Below are 22,835 nucleotides of genomic sequence, written 5' to 3' on the forward strand. Positions count from 1 at the left end.
TGAGTATTTAAGCGATCTCTCTTCTCTATAGAAAAAGATGAGTCAAACCCACGAGTTCCGCTATGAGCCATGATTTGAACGTTGCTCGTTTTGTTAAAAGTTGTAGACGACGCCTAAAACAATACCTTTGCTAGTCCTGCCATCTATGAATATACTACTTAACTAAAGTGATTCCAATGACTACTCTCCTATTGCTGCTATATGTCGTCATTGTCGTCACGCGAAGAGTTTGATGAGTTACGCTTCTTTCTCAGCCTTAATCTCATTTATAAACAATGAGTGAGTGTGATAGACTGAGTGGCTTGATAAACACTCTTGTATCAGCTTCCAAATTCTGTTTTCAGCTCCATCGGAAGTCTGAGAGGCTTACCTACTTGTGTATAAGGATTTAAGGATAAGGTAAGTACCACTAAACATCTTTCACGCTGGGAATTTAATTATTTGGTCTCGCGGGAGCGACAACTCAGGGACCAGCCATACCCAGCTGGATGTGATTGGTATACCCTACTACAAGGAGACAGATAACTCTGATTGGTTTAGTCTGTTTTGAGGCTGTAGTTATCAAATATATGGGCGTGAATGACATTAATAATGTCAAAATTGCTCCGTGGAAAGTGAAATATCTCTTGGTCAATTACCAGGGAGGATGAGGGTAAAGGAAATTGTGGACGAAGTTCTAAAGATTTTGAGCATTGACGATTGTATTGAAAAGGACTGATGTGGGTGTAACCTAACCAAACCTAACCTAACCAACCTAACCTAACCTAAACTTACCTAACCTAACCCAGCCTAACCAAATATAACAGAACCTAACCCAACCTAATCTAACCCAACCTAACCTACCTTAACCTAACCCAACCTAACCTAGCCTAACCCAACCTAACCTAACCCAACCTAACCTAACCTAACCTAAACTAAACTAACTTAACCTAAACCAACCTAACCCAACCCAACATAACCTAACCTAACCTAAGTTGTTGTTCGCTGATGATACAGCGCTGGTGGCTGATTCGTGTGAGAAACTGCAGAAGCTGGTGACTGAGTTTGGTAAAGTGTGTGAAAGAAGAATGCTGAGAGTAAATGAATGAGAGCAAGGCTATTAGGTACAGTAGGGTTAAGGGTCAAGTCAATTGGGATGTAAGTTTGAATGGCGAAAAACCGGAGGAAGTGAAGTGTTTTAGATATCTGGGAGTGAATTTGGCAGCGGATGGAACCATGGAAGCAGAAGTGAATCATAGGGTGGGGAGGGGGCGAAAAATCTGGGAGCGTTGAAGAACGTGTGGAAGTCGAGAACGTTACCTCGGAAAGCAAAAATGGGTATGTTTGAAGGAATAGTGGTTCCAACAATGTTATATGGTTGCGGGGCGTGGGCTATGGATAGAGTTGTGCGCAGGAAATGAGATGTTTGAGGACAATATGTGGTGTGAGGTGGTTTGATCAAGTAAGTAATGTAAGGGTAAGAGAGATGTGTGGAAATAAAAAGAGTGTGGCTGAGAGAGCAGAAGGGGGTGTTTTGAAATGGTTTGGTCACATGGAGAGAATGAGTGAGGAAAGATTGACCAAGAGGATATATGTGTCAGAGGTGGAGGGAACGAGGAGAGGTGGGAGACCAAATTGGAGGTGCAAAGATGGAGTGAAAAAGATTTTGAGTGATCGGGGCCTGAACATGCAGGAGGGTGAAAGGCGGGCAAGGAATAGAATAAATTGGAACGATGCGGTATACCGGGGTCGACGTGCTGTCAATGGATTGAACCAGGGGATGTGAAGCGTCTGGGGCAAACCATTGAAAGTTCTGTGGGGCCTGGATGTGGAAAGGGAGCTGTGGTTTCGGTGCATTATTACATGACAGCTAGAGACTGAGTGTGAACGAATGGGGCCTTTGTAGTCTTTTCCTAGCGCTACCTCGCGCACATGAAGGGGGAGGGGGTTATCATTTCATGTGTGGCGAGGTGGCGATGGGAATGAATAAAGGCAGACAGTATGAATTATGTACATGTGTATATATGTATATGTCTGTGTGTGTATATATATATATATATATATATATATATATATATATATATATATATATATATATATATATATATATATATTGTTACGAACTCAGCACTTATTATCGCAAGGTCGCCAGTAACATATGTATGTTACAAATACTCTACTGGTCCTCGTCTTTGCAAGGACGGTAGATTTGTAATATAGCACAACTCAAGATAACGCTATCTTAACGTTATAGGATTAAAACAAACACCAAGGTTAGAATTACTTATAATGAAAAGAATTCAAATGTACAAGGTGAACACATAAATCAGGCACGAATCATTTACGTTAACACTGAACATGAGTTTAACATTGAACATATGTTAACATTCCAGATAAGATTTCAAACCAGGAGATCTCTTTCCGTTGACACTTTGTTCGATAGCATTACATTTAGTTAGATTCTGACGTGACACAGTAAACAATCGTTGCACTTAGCTAACCTGACGCAACACAGTAACATCATTGTTATACTTAGTTAAGCTTGACTTGACACAGTAACATATCATTACACTTAGTTAAGCTTGGCATGACACAGTAAACATCTTACAACCTAGTCACACTTGACGGGACACAGTAACATCTTACAACCTAGTCAAACTTGACGGGACACAGTAACATCTTACAACCTAGGGCAGCGGTGGCTACGGGGTTCGAGACAGGGAAAGCCTACATTACCTTATTGGGCTCGCTACTGGCGAAGGAATCAAGGTCTCAGACGATCGTCTGAGCTTTTATCTGAATGACCAGCAAGGCAGGAACCACGCCTCGACCCGCCACCTAGTTCTACTATAGGTCACAATGACACAATTGCCCTTGATAGGTCAAGAGACTGGTTGTCACGCCCTCTTCTCGACTTGATTGGCTGAAGGAGGCCTAAGGTCCGGCCTACATATGTGGCGTGCATCCAAACTCCTCTGTTCCTTTGTCCACGCCGGCAGCGAACGCACGTGACGACACACCGTAGCTGTTCCCATGGTTGGACCTGACGCCGTTGACCTGACGCCGTCGATCTGACGTTTGGGTGCTACAAGACTGGTCAAGGTTTAGGTCAAGACATAATTACTAAGGCAATCAACACGGTCAGGGAAAGTGAGATCCGGGCCGATAGAAGCCGCTCCCTACACCAAGACACGTCATACACAGAGATACACCAAGACACATATACGAACCACGTGGACACAAACACACGTGTTCGTAACAATATATATATATATATATATATATATATATATATATATATATATATATATATATATATATATATATATATATCTGGCTATGGAATAGCCAGATTGGTGGGGGTTGGGCCATTTCTTTCGTCTGTTTCCTTGCGCTACCTCGCAAACGCGGGAGACAGCGACAAAGTATAAAAAAAAAAAAAAAAAAAAAAATATATATATATATATATATATATATATATATATATATATATATATATATATATATATATGTATACGTTGAGATGTATAGGTATGTATAACTGCGTGTGTGGACGTGTATGTATACACATGTGTATGTGGGTGGGTTGGGCCATTCTTTCGTATGTTTCCTTGCGCTACCTCGCTAACGTGGGAGACAGCGACAAAGCAAAATAAAAAAGATAATATATATATATATATATATATATATATATATATATATATATATATATATATATATATATTTCATACTATTCGCCATTTTCTGCGTTAGCGAGGTAGCGTTAAGAACAGGACTGGGCCTTAGAGGGAATATCCTCACCTGGCCCCCTTCTCTGTTCCTTCTTTTGGAAAATTAAAAAAAAAACGAGAGGGGAGGATTTCCAGCCACCCGCTCCCTCCCCTTTTAGTCGCCTTCTACGACACGCAGGGAATACGTGGGAAGTATTCTTTCTCCCCTATCCCCATATATATATATATATATATTATCCCTGGGGATAGGGGAGAAAGAATACTTCCCACGTATTCCCTGCGTGTCGTAGAAGGCGACTAAAAGGGGAGGGAGCGGGGGGCTGGAAATCCTCCCCTCTCGTTTTTTTTTATTTTCCAAAAGAAGGAACAGAGAACGAGGCCAGGTGAGGATATTACCTCAGAGGCCCAGTCCTCTGTTCTTAACGCTACCTTGCTAACGCGGGAAATGGCGAATAGTATGAAAGAAAGAAAGAATATATATATATATATATATTCCTATGAGTCCCCGGGGAAATGAATGTATACGTATATATATATATATATATATATATATATATATATATATATATATATATATATATATATTTTTTTTTTTTTTTTTTTTTTTTTTGCTTTGTCGCTGTCTCCCGCGTTTGCGAGGTAGCGCAAGGAAACAGACGAAAGAAATGGCCCAACCCACCCCCATACACAAGTATATACATACGTCCACACACGCAAATATACATACCTACACAACTTTCCATGGTTTACCCCAGACGCTTCACATGCCCTGATTCAATCCACTGACAGCACGTCAACCCCGGTATACCACATCGATCCAATTCACTCTATTCCTTGCCCGCCTTTCACCCTCCTGCATGTTCAGGCCCCGATCACTCAAAATCTTTTTCACTCCATCTTTCCACCTCCAATTTGGTCTCCCACTTCTCCTCGTTCCCTCCACCTCCGACACATATATCCTCTTGGTCAATCTTTCCTCACTCATTTTCTCCATGTGCCCAAACCATTTCAAAACACCCTCTTCTGCTCTCTCAACCACGCTCTATTTATTTCCACACATCTCTCTTACCCTTACATTACTTACTCGATCAAACCACCTCACACCACATATTGTCCTCAAACATCTCATTTCCAGTACATCCATCCTCCTGCGCACAACTCTATCCATAGCCCACGCCTCGCAACCATACAACATTGTTGGAACCACTATTCCTTCAAACATACCCATTTTTGCTTTCCGAGATAATGTTCTCGACTTCCACACATTCTTCAAGGCTCCCAGGATTTTCGCCCCCTCCCCCACCCTATGATTCACTTCCGCTTCCATGGTTCCATCCGCTGCCAGATCCACTCCCAGATATCTAAAACACTTTACTTCCTCCAGTTTTTCTCCATTCAAACTTGCCTCCCAATTGACTTGACCCTCAACCCTACTGTACCTAATAACCTTGCTCTTATTCACATTTACTCTTAACTTTCTTCTTTCACACACTTCACCAAACTCAGTCACCAGCTTCTGCAGTTTCTCACATGAATCAGCCACCAGCGCTGTATCATCAGCGAACAACAACTGACTCACTTCCCAAGCTCTCTCATCCACAACAGACTTCATACTTGCCCCTCTTTCCAAAACTCTTGCATTCACCTCCCTAACAACCCCATCCATAAACAAATTAAACAACCATAGAGACATCACACACCAGTGCCGCAAACCTACATTCACTGAAAACCAATCGCTTTCCTCTCTTCCTACACGTACACATGCCTTACATCCTCGATAAAAACTTTTCACTGCTTCTAACAACTTGCCTCCCACACCATATATTCTTAATACCCTCCACAGAGCATCTCTATCAACTCTATCATATGCCTTCTCCAGATCCATAAATGCTACATACAAATCCATTTGCTTTTCTAAGTATTTCTCACATACATTCTTCAAAGCAAACACCTGATCCACACATCCTCTACCACTTCCGAAACCACACTGCTCTTCCCCAATCTGATGCTCTGTACATGCCTTCACCCTCTCAATCAATACCCTCCCATATAATTTACCAGGAATACTCAACAAACTTATACCTCTGTAATTTGAGCACTCACTCTTATCCCCTTTGCCTTTGTACACTGGCACTGTGCACGCATTCCGCCAATCCTCAGGCACCTCACCATGAGTCATACATACATTAAATAACCTTACCAACCAGTCAACAATACAGTCACCCCCTTTTTTAATAGATTCCACTGCAATACCATCCAAACCTGCTGCCTTGCCGGCTTTCATCTTCCGCAAAGCTTTTACTAGCTCTTCTCTGTTTACCAAATCATTTTCCCTAACCCTCTCACTTTGCACACCACCTCGACCTAAACACCCTATATCTGCCACTCTATCATCAAACACATTCAACAAACCTTCAAAATACTCACTCCATCTCCTCACATCACCACTACTTGTTATCACCTCCCCATTAGCGCCCTTCACTGAAGTTCCCATTTGCTCCCTTGTCTTACGCACTTTATTTACCTCCTTCCAGAACATCTTTTTATTCTCCCTTAAATTTAATGATACTCTCTCACCCCAACTCTCATTTGCCCTCTTTTTCACCTCTTGCACCTTTCTCTTGACCTCCTGTCTCTTTCTTTTATACATCTCCCACTCAATTGCATTTTTTCCCTGCAAAAATCGTCCAAATGCCTCTCTCTTCTCTTTCACAAATAATCTTACTTCTTCATCCCACCACTCACTATATATATATATATATATATATATATATATATATATATATATATATATATATATATATATATATATATATATATGTCTGTGTATGTATATGTGCGTGTATGGGCGTTTATGTTTATATATGTGTATATGAGTGGTTGGGCCATTCTTTGTTTCCTTGCGCTACCTCGCTGATGCGGGAAACACTGATTAATTATAATTGATTTTACTAGATTATTATCATTATATATATATATATATATATATATATATATATATATATATATATATATATATATATATATATATATATATATATATATATATATATCCCCAGTTCCCAGGCATTTATAACACCAAGACAGACCATGAACCCTTATCGATTTAAGTTTAGTGCACCTGATTCACATTCGGAACGGAGACATGAATGATAGATTGAATTTATTATGTATTTGTTCCTGAGTGTGTGAATGCTAAACTTATTAACTTGAAAGAAAGTTAATTCAAATGATATAGTTGCAATGAAAACAAATATACAATGTGGCAACTCACATGAATGGCAACACCCGAGACATGCTGCCGTCTGGTGACAGTGGCTGTTACTACCTAACAGACGCCAATATCAATATTCACTGTTTGTGTTGAGTTTTATTCTATAAACTGTCCGTGCACATTTTATAAATATTAGCAAAAGCTTTTGATTGAATCCAGTGGAGTACATAAGACGAAGAAGTACACTAAGATAAGGTAAGAGCTAGATTTTGCTGAGGATATAGTGTAATGTAATTACGTTTCCCTTGCAGCCCACTGAAATGTCATTCGCCGATTAAATGTAGAATAGTAAGTTAACCGGTTTACACAGGTTCACTATGTTCATATACAATGAAGCCTTATTTTACCACAGTAGGATAAAGAAGACCTTCAATTTATGGAGAAATAAGTTTAATGCTAATGACTCAATGGCTGAGAAACATGCCACATAAGTCTTTTACATAATTGGTCATAAAGGTTAGTTCATTGATGGTCTGTGAGTTTGTTCACTGACCGTTTACTCATATACTAAGCTTAACATTTGAGGCTTCTGACTTACGGTATTAAGAGTGCTTCATGTGATTGATACAGAAATAGTGTTTTATACTTCTCGCATTAATTTTCGTGTGATTCGTCGTTCCGTGTATATTTAATGCCAACATTACACGGACTGAAAATTACTTGCTCTGGGACATGTACAAAATGCAGATCCATGTAAACAATGGGTCCAGACGAACTGTGACAACCTTTGAAAACGTCAGGACATCTTCCAGCATAAGCCGGAAATATTGATTTTTTTTAAGATTCATTCTAATGAATACAGAGTAAATGGAGCTAGATGCGATTTTTCTACAACAGCTACATTTATATTAATGAAAACAGCCAATATTAGTGATGGAACATGATTTGATGTTCCATCCAAATAATTTAAGTAGCACCAAATTATCGAAAGTGCAATGATATTAACATAACTGCATTAGACAATAGCCGCAGTATATAGAAATTTTAGATTATTATGTGTACGTGTTTTTACAACGCTTATTTTGGATGTTTGCAATATCATCTTAGCGAGTTCGTAATTCGCTGTTTCCCACATGATCATTTTCTGGGTACACACCTGTATGGAATACAATGAAATAAAAGAACTATCATTTTACATGAAGGAATCACCCTGTGAGGAGACAAGGGTTCATAACATACCCCACTCTGACACCATATTAGGGTAATGTCAAGGAAGGAAACTTTTTATTTCAATGATAGACTGCAGACTTGTTTCAGTGATTGACTGCAGACGGAGACGCTAATAAATCTCAAGTAGGAACACAGATTTGCTGAGGAGGGTTCATCAAGGCCAACAAAATCAGTACCTGAAGTAATCGATCCAAGTTACGGTTAGCAGTCAAAAAAAATTGCCATTTTTTTACCAAAAAACAAAGACAGTGTAGGAAATTATGTCAATATGTTCTGTGCATGGCTATTTGGCCGGCTTTGATACTTAGGTTAGTAAGGGTACGGCTTTTTTAATAGTAGGGATATTGTAGGATGAAGAGATGGTAAAGTTCCAGTGAAGACAGTGGATTATTGAGGTATAGTATAGTGAACACAGAATTATCGAAACTAGGTTTTAGACAGACTTTGAATCATACTACAGGTAAGGATATAGTGAAAAATAGAGTGAACACAAGGGTAAAGATGAGGGTGCTGTGAACATTAAATTGTAGTGATGTTTGTTATTGAAGATGAGGATGTAGTAAAGATGAGAGTGTAGAGTAAATGGCCTTTTTTGGCATAACTCAAATATGATCCACCTAAGGCTCCAGTTTAACAGTGAAGGTTTGATATGTTTTCCTCATCACATCCTCATTTTCAGAATACCCTATCATCTCTTTCTGAAGATCAAGGCTGCCCTTGATCTTTAGAAAGGGAAGATAAAGGAATTCTGAAAATGATATAGAGGGGAAAATATATTAAATATATTACAAAGGAACTTCGAAAATGTAGGTATAGTGAAGAAGAAAACAGTGGACTTGGCTTAGTGAATCTAGGGATATAGCGCTGACAACTTTTACAGTGAAAGTGAGGGTGCAGTGAAAGAGTAAGATGAATAGAAAATGATAAAATCTAAGTTCAAGGCTCACCTTTTGGCAGCCTTGAAGTCACTTACTGAAGAAAGAATATTTTGAAGATAGATTGTTGTGATGATAAAGATTTAGTGGAGTTAAGGGTGCTGAGGATGAAGTTGGAGTTTAGTGAACATAAGGGTGTAATGATTTTGATGGATGTATTGATGATGAGTGTGTGGTAATGGAACAGATAGTTTAGCAAAGGTAAGGATGAAGTGAAGATGGCCATTTTTTACCTGGCCCCTAAAGTGATGCAAGCTAGATTCTAAATCAGGCTTTTTCAATGGGATTTTGACAATAACAGAACGTTCACCGGTGTAGGTCGCGTGTGTGACTTTGAGAGTATGGTTGCATTGGGTGTGAGTGTGTGTACGGCCAGCCTTGAACCTAGCTTAGCCAAGGATATAGTGATCATGGCCTTTGCCGTGGAGGTATGGGTATAGTGAAGAGTGTAGTGGATACAAGATGACCAAATCAAGGTTCAACGCCGGCCTCTAAAGAAAGGGCATGTAAAGATGAGGGAGCAGTGCAAAAAGAACATTGAATTTAGCTTAGTGAAGATGAGGGTATTGTGAAGATGAGAGTGCAGTGAAGAATATAGTGAACCTTCCTTAGTAAAGATGAGGATATAGTGGTGATAGCCTGTGTAATGATGAGGATGTAGCGAAGAGTGCCATGACTAAACTGGAAAATCATGTTCCGATCTTCGCCGCTCGTAGAATGTAAAAATCTTGCTGAATTATTCCTTACACATGAATGCAATTCTAATATCAATAATTAAGACAGCTGGTTTCTTTAACTTTTCTAAGGTGGAACTCTGACACAGATTCTTACACCTTATTTCTTGCTAGATGATTCTCTTTTTGAGGCCTCTTTTTACTCTGACTCATCCTCATTACATGATATTTGGGTTGAGTTTTATCCACCATGTATCAGATTGCCATATCCATGATTCGAACCCTTGCTGGTCAGACCCTGGGCTGTCCTATGCTTGCCTATGGTTAGTAACTTTAACCACTACACCACGGAGGCCAGTGTGTGTGTGTGTGTGTGTGTGATTAGTTGTAATCACTTATTTGTTCTATGAGGAGGGGTGTTTTACACTCGTAGTTCCCCATCTGAACATTCTCCGCTATCGTAAGCCTTTTAAACTCCTGTATGCTATCCATACTTATCACATATGCTTTCAGTTTATTCCAATCATCCACTGGTCTTATTTTATAAAAGCACTTCTTTACATCTTTTTAAGGAGTTTCTTGCTTGATGTTCTGTTATGTCCTCTGGTTGTCCTATCCCTACATCTGAGTATGTACGTAATTAGCTTTTTGTACTGATGGAGGTTTCACACTCATGGGGCCCCATCTTAAATATTCTTTGCTGTCACACAGCCTCTTAAATTTATGTATGTTGTCGAGATATACTTCGTTCTCTTATAGTTCATTCTATTATTATATTATATAACTGTTTCTTAGCATTGGTTGTAAAAAGTTTCTTGCTTAACGTCATGATAGGTCCTCTGGTTTTTCTTTCCCAACATCTTTTGAAAATCTGTTTACTGTACGTATTAGATCTGGTCTAAAACCTAAAAGTTATAACCGAGTCACCCCTCATGCTTTTCTCTTTCATGGAAGGCAAATTAAAGGCCTTTAACCTTATCCCATAACTCAGCTCTCTTAATTCTGGTCTCATCTTTGTTGCCCTCTTCTGGACCTTCTCTATTATTAGCTCATTGTGCTTTCTAAGTACAGTGACCAAATTTGAGATGTACTTTTCAGTTTTGTTTGGCCTTATGTTGGATATTAGCAGCTCACTGATATACTTATCCAAATACTTGATGCTGTAGTAATATTTGCTAGCAGACAGTTTTGTTATCCACTCCCAGATATCTAAAACACTTTACTTCCTCGAATTTTTTTCCATGCAAACTTTTAATTGAACTTACTAATGATTGAGGAAAGACTGACAAAGAGGATATGTGTCAGAGGTGGACAGAACAAGGAGAAGCGGGAGGCTAAATTGGAGGTGGAAGGATGGATTGAACAAGATTTTGAGCAATTGGGGCCTGGACATACAGGAGGGTAAGAGGCCTGCAAAAACTAGATTGAATTGGAACGATGTGGTATACCGGGGTCTACATGCTGTCAGTGGACTGAACCAGGGCATGTGAAGCGCCTTGGGTAAACCAGGGAAATACCTGTGGGGCATGGATGTGGTGGATAAGGAGCTGTGATTTCGGTGCATTACACATGACAGCTAGAGACAGTGGGGCGGGGTAGCGACAGGAATTGATGAATACAAGCAAGTATGAATATGTACATGTGCATATATATATGTCTCTGTGTGTGTATGTATATGTTGATATGTATATGTATGTATATGTGCACACATGGATGTTTATGTATTTATATATGTGTGTGTGTATCAGCCAGTCTTCATTTTGTTTCTTGGCACTACCTCGCTGACAGGGTAACAGCGATTATGTATAATGAATAGATGAATCTTTTTTTTTTTTTTTTTTTTTTTATACTTTGTCGCTGTCTCCCGCGTTTGCGAGGTAGCGCAAGGAAACAGACGAAAGAAATGGCCCAACCCCCCCCCCATACACATGTACATACACACGTCCACACACGCAAATATACATACCTACACAGCTTTCCATGGTTTACCCCAGACGCTTCACATGCCTTGCTTCAATCCACTGACAGCACGTCAACCCCTGTATACCACATGACTCCAATTCACTCTATTTCTTGCCCTCCTTTCACCCTCCTGCATGTTCAGGCCCCGATCACACAAAATCTTTTTCACTCCATCTTTCCACCTCCAATTTGGTCTCCCTCTTCTCCTCGTTCCCTCCACCTCCGACACATATATCCTCTTGGTCAATCTCTCCTCACTCATTCTCTCCATGTGCCCAAACCATTTCAAAACACCCTCTTCTGCTCTCTCAACCACGCTCTTTTTATTTCCACACATCTCTCTTACCCTTACGTTACTTACTCGATCAAACCACCTCACACCACACATTGTCCTCAAACATCTCATTTCCAGCACATCCATCCTCCTGCGCACAACTCTATCCATAGCCCACGCCTCGCAACCATACAACATTGTTGGAACCACTATTCCCTCAAACATACCCATTTTTGCTTTCCGAGATAATGTTCTCGACTTCCAAACATTCTTCAAGGCTCCCAGGATTTTCGCCCCCTCCCCCACCCTATGATTCACTTCCGCTTCCATGGTTCCATCCGCTGCCAGATCCACTCCCAGATATCTAAAACACTTTACTTCCTCCAGTTTTTCTCCATTCAAACTTACCTCCCAATTGACTTGACCCTCAACCCTACTGTACCTAATAACCTTGCTCTTATTCACATTTACTCTTAAACTTTCTTCTTTCACACACTTTACCAAACTCAGTCACCAGCTTCTGCAGTTTCTCACATGAATCAGCCACCAGCGCTGTATCATCAGTGAACAACAACTGACTCACTTCCCAAGCTCTCTCATCCACAACAGACTTCATACTTGCCCCTCTTTCCAAAACTCTTGCATTCACCTCCCTAACAACCCCATCCATAAACAAATTAAACAACCATGGAGACATCACACACCCCTGCTGCAAACCTACATTCACTGAGAACCAATCACTTTCCTCTCTTCCTACACGTACACATGCCTTACATCCTCGATAAAAACTTTTCACTGCTTCTAACAACTTGCCTCCCACACCATATATTCTTAATACCCTCCACAGAGCATCTCTATCAACTCTTATCATATGCCTTCTCCAGATCCATAAATGCTACATACAAATCCATTTGCTTTTCTAAGTATTTCTCACATACATTCTTCAAAGCAAACACCTGATCCACACACCCTCTACCACTTCTGAAACCACACTGCTCTTCCCCAATCTGATGCTCTGTACATGCCTTCACCCTCTCAATCAATACCTCCATATAATTTACCAGGAATACTCAACAAACTTATACCTCTGTAATTTGAGCACTCACTCTTATCCCCTTTGCCTTTGTACAATGGCACTATGCACGCATTCCGCCAATCCTCAGGCACCTCACCATGAGTCATACATACATTAAATAACCTTACCAACCAGTCAACAATACAGTCACCCCCTTTTTTAATAGATTCCACTGCAGTACCATCCAGACCTGCTGCCTTGCCGGCTTTCATCTTCCGCAAAGCTTTTACTACCTCTTCTCTGTTTACCAAATCATTTCCCTAACCCTCTCACTTTGCACACCACCTCAACCAAAACACTCTATATCTGCCACTCTATCATCAAACACATTCAACAAACCTTCAAAATACTCACTCCATCTCCTTCTCACATCTTCCACTACTTGTTATCACCTCCCTGGGGATAGGGGAGAATGAATACTTCCCACGTATTCCCTGCGTGTCGTAGAAGGCGACTAAAAGGGAAGGGAAGGGATCAGGGGGCTGGAAATCCTCCCCTCATTTTTTTTTTTTTTCTTTTTTTTTTTTTTTTTTTTTTTTTTTTTCAATTTTCCAAAAGAAGGAACAGAGAAGGAGGCCATATGAGGATATTCCCTCAAAGGCCCAGTCCTCTGTTCTTAACGCTACCTCGCTAATGCGGGAAATGGCGAATAGTATGAAAAAAATATATATACATTGGAAAAGATTACAATTGAGCGCATGATCAAGTAAATTCCATTTAATCCTCGGGAAGTAAAACACGTTAAGTTCCCAAGTGCACTTTCGTGTAATGATCACATCATCATGGGAGATACAAGGAAAGAAATGTAAGTCAGTTGATATATAACGAAGAGATGTAGCTATTACGTCATTTGGTAAACAAGTGACTACCCGAATGGTGGGTGCGTTCAAGTCTGGCAACATGCTTATCATAGAATTTATTTTGTGGACAAGAAAGGTAACTTTAAAAAATTTATCAACAATAAAGCTATCCAATTCGTTTAGACCTTCACTAATATTAATGTTGTAATTATTTGTGCATTTAATAAGAAGATTCGATTATATTTCTCGCAGTACATAATGAAATAAGTCAATTGATTCTTGTCCTGTTCTTATATTATATTTATGTTGCTTAAGTCTAACAGAAAGCTCCTTACCAGTCTGCCCAATGTGTAACAGCACAGTTTTTTACATGGTAATCTATAAATACAGCCTGAAGAACTTTCTGGTGAGTTCCTGATGAAGATATTCTTTATAGCATTGTTTTTACTGAAGGCAACATGTACATTAGAGATTTATGCAACATGGGAAATGATGTAAGATTATTCCTTAAAGGGAGAAGTAAAAGGTTCTTGGTGTCAAAGGGAGGTTTGGCTTTATCTATATGATTTTTTTTCTTTTGCCAATTAAGGGATTTATCAATTAGATTTTTTTTTTTTTTTCTTTTTTTTTTTTTTTTTTTTTTGCCGCTGTCTCCTGTGTTTGCGAGGTAGCGCAAGGAAACAGACGAAAGAAATGCCACAACCCACCCCCATACACATGCCTTGATTCAATCCACTGACAGCACGTCAACCCCGGTATACCACATCGCTCCAATTCACTCTATTCTTTGCCCTCCTTTCACCCTCCTGCATGTTCAGGCCCCGATCACACAAAATCTTTTTCACTCCATCTTTCCACCTCCAATTTGGTCTCCCTCTTCTCCTCGTTCCCTCCACCTCCGACACATATATCCTCTTGGTCAATCTTTCCTCACTCATTCTCTCCATGTGACCAAACCATTTCAAAACACCCTCTTCTGCTCTCTCAACCACGCTCTTTTTATTTCCACACATCTCTCTTACCCTTACGTTACTTACTCGCTCAAACCACCTCACACCACACATTGCCCTCAAACATCTCATTTCCAGCACATCCATCCTCCTGCGCACATCTCTATCCATAGCCCACGCCTCGCAACCATACAGCATTGTTGGAACCACTATTCCCTCAAACATACCCATTTTTGCTTTCCGAGATAATGTTCTCGACTTCCAAACATTCTTCAAGGCTCCCAGGATTTTCGCCCCCTCCCCCACCCTATGATTCACTTCCGCTTCCATGGTTCCATCCGCTGCCAGATCCACTCCCAGATATCTAAAACACTTTACTTCCTCCAGTTTTTCTCCATTCAAACTTACCTCCCAATTGACTTGACCCTCAACCCTACTGTACCTAATAACCTTGCTCTTATTCACATTTACTCTTAAACTTTCTTCTTTCACACACTTTACCAAACTCAGTCACCAGCTTCTGCAGTTTCTCACATGAATCAGCCACCAGCGCTGTATCATCAGTGAACAACAACTGACTCACTTCCCAAGCTCTCTCATCCACAACAGACTTCATACTTGCCCCTCTTTCCAAAACTCTTGCATTCACCTCCCTAACAACCCCATCCATAAACAAATTAAACAACCATGGAGACATCACACACCCCTGCTGCAAACCTACATTCACTGAGAACCAATCACTTTCCTCTCTTCCTACACGTACACATGCCTTACATCCTCGATAAAAACTTTTCACTGCTTCTAACAACTTGCCTCCCACACCATATATTCTTAATACCCTCCACAGAGCATCTCTATCAACTCTTATCATATGCCTTCTCCAGATCCATAAATGCTACATACAAATCCATTTGCTTTTCTAAGTATTTCTCACATACATTCTTCAAAGCAAACACCTGATCCACACACCCTCTACCACTTCTGAAACCACACTGCTCTTCCCCAATCTGATGCTCTGTACATGCCTTCACCCTCTCAATCAATACCCTCCCATATAATTTACCAGGAATACTCAACAAACTTATACCTCTGTAATTTGAGCACTCACTCTTATCCCCTTTGCCTTTGTACAATGGCACTATGCACGCATTCCGCCAATCCTCAGGCACCTCACCATGAGTCATACATACATTAAATAACCTTACCAACCAGTCAACAATACAGTCACCCCCTTTTTTAATAGATTCCACTGCAGTACCATCCAGACCTGCTGCCTTGCCGGCTTTCATCTTCCGCAAAGCTTTTACTACCTCTTCTCTGTTTACCAAATCATTTTCCCTAACCCTCTCACTTTGCACACCACCTCAACCAAAACACTCTATATCTGCCACTCTATCATCAAACACATTCAACAAACCTTCAAAATACTCACTCCATCTCCTTCTCACATCTCCACTACTTGTTATCACCTCCCTGGGGATAGGGGAGAATGAATACTTCCCACGTATTCCCTGCGTGTCGTAGAAGGCGACTAAAAGGGAAGGGAAGGGATCAGGGGGCTGGAAATCCTCCCCTCATTTTTTTTTTTTTTTTTTTTTTTTTTTTTTTTTTTTTCAATTTTCCAAAAGAAGGAACAGAGAAGGAGGCCATATGAGGATATTCCCTCAAAGGCCCAGTCCTCTGTTCTTAACGCTACCTCGCTAATGCGGGAAATGGCGAATAGTATGAAAAAAAATATATATACATTGGAAAAGATTACAATTGAGCGCATGATCAAGTAAATTCCATTTAATCCTCGGGGAAGTAAAACACGTTAAGTTCCCAAGTGCACTTTCGTGTAATGATCACATCATCATGGGAGATACAAGGAAAGAAATGTAAGTCAGTTGATATATAACGAAGAGATGTAGCTATTACGTCATTTGGTAAACAAGTGACTACCCGAATGGTGGGTGCGTTCAAGTCTGGCAACATGCTTATCATAGAATTTATTTTGTGGACAAGAAAGGTAACTTTAAAAAATTTATCAACAATAAAGCTATCCAATTCGTTTAGACCTTCACTAATATTAATGTTGTAATTATTTGTGCATTTAATAAGAAGATTCGATTATATTTCTCGCAGTACATAATGAAATAAGTCAATTGATTCTTGTCCTGTTCTTATATTATATTTATGTTGCTTAAGTCTAACAGAAAGCTCCTTACCAGTCTGCCCAATGTGTAACAGCACAGTTTTTACATGGTAATCTATAAATACAGCCTGAAGAACTTTCTGGTGAGTTCCTGATGAAGATATTCTTTATAGCATTGTTTTTACTGAAGGCAACATGTACATTAGAGATTTATGCAACATGGGAAATGATGTAAGATTATTCCTTAAAGGGAGAAGTAAAAGGTTCTTGGTGTCAAAGGGAGGTTTGGCTTTATCTATATGATTTTTTTTCTTTTGCCAAATTAAGGGATTTATCAATTAGATTTTTTTTTTTTTTTTTTTTTTTTTTTTTTTTTTTTGCCGCTGTCTCCTGTGTTTGCGAGGTAGCGCAAGGAAACAGACGAAAGAAATGCCACAACCCACCCCCATACACATGCCTTGATTCAATCCACTGACAGCACGTCAACCCCGGTATACCACATCGCTCCAATTCACTCTATTCTTTGCCCTCCTTTCACCCTCCTGCATGTTCAGGCCCCGATCACACAAAATCTTTTTCACTCCATCTTTCCACCTCCAATTTGGTCTCCCTCTTCTCCTCGTTCCCTCCACCTCCGACACATATATCCTCTTGGTCAATCTTTCCTCACTCATTCTCTCCATGTGACCAAACCATTTCAAAACACCCTCTTCTGCTCTCTCAACCACGCTCTTTTTATTTCCACACATCTCTCTTACCCTTACGTTAGTTACTCGATCAAACCACCTCACACCACACATTGTCCTCAAACATCTCATTTCCAGCACATCCATCCTCCTGCGCACAACTCTATCCATAGTCCACGCCTCGCAACCATACAACATTGTTGGAACCACTATTCCTTCAAACATACCCATTTTTGCCCTCCGAGATAATGTTCTCGACTTCCACACATTCTTCAAGGCTCCCAGAATTTTCGCCCCCTCCCCCACCCTATGATCCACTTCTGCTTCCATGGTTCCATCCGCTGCCAGATCCACTCCCAGATATCTAAAACACTTCACTTCCTCCAGTTTTTCTCCATTCAAACTCACCTCCCAATTGGATTGACCCTCAACCCTACTGTACCTAATAACCTTGCTCTTATTCACATTTACTCTTAACTTTCTTCTTTCACACACTTTACCAAACTCAGTCACCAGCTTCTGCAGTTTCTCACATGAATCAGCCACCAGCGCTGTATCATCAGCGAACAACAACTGACTCACTTCCCAAGCTCTCTCATCCCCAACAGACTTCATACTTGCCCCTCTTTCCAAAACTCTTGCATTCACCTCCCTAACAACCCCATCCATAAACAAATTAAACAACCATGGAGACATCACACACCCCTGCCGCAAACCTACATTCACTGAGAACCAATCACTTTCCTCTCTTCCTACACATACACATGCCTTACATCCTCGATAAAAACTTTTCACTGCTTCTAACAACTTGCCTCCCACACCATATATTCTTAATACCTTCCACAGAGCATCTCTATCAACTCTATCATATGCCTTCTCCAGATCCATAAATGCTACATACAAATCCAGGATAATGTTGATCCAGTGGAGTGTATATTCTCCAGTTCATCAATAAACTCTGGACTGCATATACATAATACCCTAAGGAACATAGATTGGAATGATGATAATTTAACCTTGTCATATTGAGCTGAGTGATAGTGGAGATATGAGTATTCATTGGTAGGTTTTCTGTATATGCTTAACTTAAACATGTTTCCATCTCTATGGATCAGGCAATCTAAAATGATACCATACCAATATTTTGAATTTCTAAAGTAAAGTTGGTGGAAGGTTCTAAATTGGTAGGTTAAGGAAGAAATGATTGTAAATTTTTCTTTGTTGGCCAAACACAAAGAACATCATCTACATGCCTAAACCTAATTGCATTAGAAGGTATTATATCCTGCAGAACTTTGTCTCAAGGGTTATCGCCGGGGCAGTTGCTCTTCCCGTCGCTCTTCAGCCATTGCTTGTGTGATGGTGTTGCACTCTGTTGGTGCGGAAGTGTGTAGCTGGCACATATGCTGTAGTGTGAGGATTGTTTACTGCCATTGCATGTTGTTGAAGATTACCATGACCAAGCCTGGCATGGGCTTAATCTTATGATATCCCGTTTTCTGGTCGAATGAGTCTTATTTTTAGGTCTACATGATTGCCTATTATATATTGTTCCAGTGAGTTGAATACGCACTTGTTACTGGGGTTGGGCAGGGAAATCTTTATTGACATGCGGGTGTTTAAGCCATATTTGTTAATTTCATTACCAGCAAAATAAGTGAAAGACGAAAGAAATTGCTGAGATATTAGTGTAAGGGTGAATTATGTAGCATTATTTTAACATTTTAATTTGAAGTTACTGTTACAACTGGTTACTGATGTTTTGTCGGTACCGCTGTTATATGTTGCAGTTTATTTGTAATTGGTGTTACAGCTAGTTTTTCATATGTTGTTACGTTACTGCTAGATATTTTAAGATTTATTTATAATGTTAAAGCCTGCACCGTAACACCTGCTGCATGTTACAGTTACAGGAGCATGCAGCATTACTTGGCCACTTATGTTACAGAAAGTAGTAAATGGTACAGCATGTGTGTTGTGTGTTACAGACAGGTGCACCCAGCGGACCTGGTGGTGTCGACAGCTCCATACCCCTGCTGGAACCTGGAGCGTGATGAGGGGCACGGCTTCCCTTTTAAGTCCCCTTCCTCCACAGATGTCCCACTAACACTTCTGCTACCCCATCGTCCCCAACCTGTGTGTCACTGGCGGCAAGATAGAGTTGATCACTCCTCCAGGTGAGCCTCCCTAATGACACTTGCATCTGTTAGGACCATTATGTTACCCGCTTGAACAGCCTTATGTCATCCATTGGTACTCCTTTTCATACGTACTTTCAGCAAAAGTTCCTTATCGAGATTTTTTTCTTAATTTCTCAGGGAGATGATAATGCAAACCATGAGAGTTACCATTATCTTCCCCATTGCTTAGCATGAAAATTAAACCATCGGAGTATGATAATTTCATTTAGCAACACGTTATAGCTGAACCATAAGAGCAGGAGTTTCATTTTGCTAAGGAGGAGAATTAACTAATGTACTGTAATATTTCTTTTTATCCTCCCAGTACCAAATTTAAACCTTGTTGGTAAGATGATTTTGTTGTCATTCAGCTTGTACAATTAAACCCTGAGTGAAGAGGGATTTTTATTTTCATTCCTTTTGTATCATGATTTTATTATTGATGGTTGATGATGTCCAAGTGAGATTACCATGGGGGCCCATAGCCATGGTTTAAGTAAAAGCCCTTAATTAAGACATTAATGACCCAGCTAGGCCAGTGGACTGCCAAGCATACTTTGACTATTCACTTTCCTGTGGGCTAAGGAAAAGCCAGTAACCTTATATTTAATAACTAAATATAATAACGTGAGGCCACATAACTTGACAGACATGTGTCTGTGTGCGCAGTCACTGGAATATCTTACCATCTAAGGCTAGTCACAGTATCGCAACTAAGTGGCATGCATCATAACACAGTTGTTTAAATATCTAAGGCTACTATCATTATCAGAAATGATGTGGCATGCACTTTAACACAATGGTAATAGTAACTAAACATCCTAATTCACAATTGCACGGGGCTTTTTGTTCTCTGGTGCTAACAGTTCACTTGACCGTGTTACTTTTTTTCTTTAAACATTCCTGGCTGGATTGTTGATAACTGCAGCTAGGTCTCTGGGCGAGAGTGTGTTTGTGGCCAAGCGATGTACCTTTGTCTTCCACGTCAGGTCGGTCCATGCTCGCAGTGACGCTGGGTCAAGCACTCCTCATGCAATTCCTTAAGACTCTCCCTAGCTGGGACCTTAACTGGTGCCCTACAGATGCTCAACCCAAGCAGATGATCGATCCAAACAGGTATTCGACCCAAACAGCTGCACGACCCAACTAGGTGATCGACCCAAACAGCTGCTCGACTCAACCAGGCTGCCATGTTGGAATTGAAGTTATCAGTGTCTCTTGTAGACACATGGGGCGCGTCATGCACACTTTATAAGGACACCTTTTGTAACAATTCGAGGCGCTAGCTTACCGGGATTTCTTAGTGGATATTGAATGGTATCCCCCGGGCTGAGTAATTGTCACCAATTAGATAGGGTACTCTCTAACTGACACCGAGTCTCGTCTGTGTACTGTGTTACCCGAAATCACGTTAGGTTGCCAAGATGATCATTTCAGCTTCCCTGGTTAATTACTTCACTATGTCACTTTGTCACTTTTCCACACTCGATACATTTTCATGGTGTCATTACTTAAATTGTCTCTCTATGTTCTTATTTGAGCACCGTAAAATAAGAATTTTGCACTTGGCTTAATCTTATAAGGGAACTGCTATGGACGAGGACATGTCCCTTATGAGTTTAACTATTTCATTTCTATAATTAACCTACAGCTACATTCATGATACATGCCATGGGTAAGTTTATGTGCTAATTTCTTACGTTATTCTTACAATATGATGATTTGCTCCTTACTAGCGAAACATTATTACAAGAGTACCCATAATTGGAATCTTCCACCCCGACCCCGCATGACCTCACTCCGCAGGGCTGCCGCCACAATTAGTGACTTTCCCCATATAATAGCTTTAGTGATATTGCACACTATATGCTAACTTGCAAGTTATAACATTCCCAATATATCAGATAACAACTATGAGTTAAGAATGCCGAACTGTCATACAGGTTCGACATACATGACAACATTCGCTACCTTCTAGTTTCTTGTTGATTTCGTCTGTGTTTTTTTCTGCCCGATAAAGACATGGCCACACGATAACTTTATGCACATAATCAGACCTCCCTATGTCCAATGCTTCTGCTTATGTACACAAACATGTACACAAACACTCATACGTGCAGATATACATACATATACATACATACATACATACAAATACATAGACATATGCATATATACACATCTACTTATTCATACTTGCTTACCTTTATCCTTTCCTGTCACTGCCCCACCCCACAGGAAACAGCATTGCTACCCCCTGCGTCATCGAGGTAGTGTCAGGAAAACTGACAAAAATGGCCAGATTCCTTCACACTCAGTCTCTGTATGTCATTTGTGATGCACCAAAACCACAGCTCCCTATCCACATGCTGGCCCCACAGAGCTTTCCATGATTTACCCCAGACATTTCACATGCCCTGGTTCAGTCTGTTGACAGCACGTCAACCCTGGTATACCACATCGTTCCAGTTCACTCTACTCCTTGCACGCCTCTCACCCTCCTGTATTTTCAGGCAACGATCGCTCAAAATCTTTTTCATTCCATCCTTCTAACTCCAATTTGTTCTCCCACTTCTTTTTTCCACCACCTCTGACACATATATCCTCTTTGTCAACCTTTCCTCTCTCATTCTCTCCATATGGCAAAACCATTTCAACACATCATCTTGTTCTCTCTCAACCACACTCCTTTTATTTCCAAACTTCTCTCATACCCTTTCAATACTTACCCGATCAAACCACCTCACATCACATATTGTCCTCATACATTTAATTTCAACACATCCACTCTCCTCCATACAATCTTATCTATAGCCCATGCCTCGCACCCATAAAATATTGTTGGAACTACTTTGCCTTCAAACAATCATTTTTGCTCCAAGATAACGTTCTCTCCTTCCACACATTTTCCATCGCTCCCAGAATCTTCGCCCCCTCCCCCACCCAGTGACTCACTTCTGCTTCTATGGTTCCATTCGCTGCAAAGTCCACTCCCAGATATCTAAAACACT

The 22,835-nt window shown here is 40.3% G+C and overlaps 1 protein-coding gene across 11 annotated transcripts in view; it reads left to right on the forward strand.

Annotated features, from left to right (window-relative positions):
- Nucleotides 1-270: 270 nt before the first annotated feature.
- The window catches only part of LOC139749717 (uncharacterized), a 70,440-nt gene continuing 47,875 nt past the window's right edge, over nt 271-22,835 (forward strand). For 3 of the 11 annotated variants that reach the window (XR_011713023.1, XM_071663869.1, XM_071663868.1), the window contains exons 1-3: nt 7,015-7,179; nt 19,633-19,821; nt 20,814-20,940. The gene's annotated coding sequence lies outside the window, so the exon portion shown is untranslated. Of the gene's footprint in view, nt 400-7,014; nt 7,180-7,227; nt 7,273-7,462; nt 7,524-8,209; nt 8,355-19,632; nt 19,822-20,752; nt 20,941-22,835 lie in introns of those variants that run through there. The other 8 variants (XM_071663874.1, XM_071663870.1, XM_071663871.1 and 5 more) reach the window with 6 other exon arrangements.

The sequence above is a fragment of the Panulirus ornatus genome, chromosome 8 (genome assembly GCF_036320965.1).
Source record: "Panulirus ornatus isolate Po-2019 chromosome 8, ASM3632096v1, whole genome shotgun sequence".
NCBI classification, from domain to species: domain Eukaryota; kingdom Metazoa; phylum Arthropoda; class Malacostraca; order Decapoda; family Palinuridae; genus Panulirus; species Panulirus ornatus.